Source organism: Halyomorpha halys, unplaced genomic scaffold (genome assembly GCF_000696795.3).
Source record: "Halyomorpha halys isolate HHAL.00 unplaced genomic scaffold, Hhal_1.1 Scaffold2214.1, whole genome shotgun sequence".
Classification (NCBI taxonomy): domain Eukaryota; kingdom Metazoa; phylum Arthropoda; class Insecta; order Hemiptera; family Pentatomidae; genus Halyomorpha; species Halyomorpha halys.
This window is the reverse complement of record NW_027107128.1, coordinates 49,996-50,378: the sequence shown is the minus strand read 5'-3', so window position 1 is coordinate 50,378 and position 383 is coordinate 49,996.

Here is a 383-nt window from a genome sequence, read left to right as displayed (position 1 = left end):
TATCGATTTATATTACCTTTTCTGATCTCTAATATATTATGGTCCTGTTATATGTTTCTTAAACCGCAGAAAATAATAATGCTATCGAATATAAGATTGCGTATCGGTTTTTTTAACTTTCCTGATTTCTAAAGTATAAGTGTTGCTCTTACATTTTGCTTAAGACGCAGAAAACAAAAATACTACCGAATATTAGATCACGTATTGATTTTTTTTTTTAACTGTTCTGATTTCTAACGTATAAGGGTTCCTCTTATATCTTTGTTAAGACGCAGAAAAGGAAAATGCTATCGAATTTAAGATCGCTCATCAATTTATTTTAACTATAAAAGTGGTATCGCTTATTAGATTGCATATTAGTTTTTTATAATTGTTACGATATC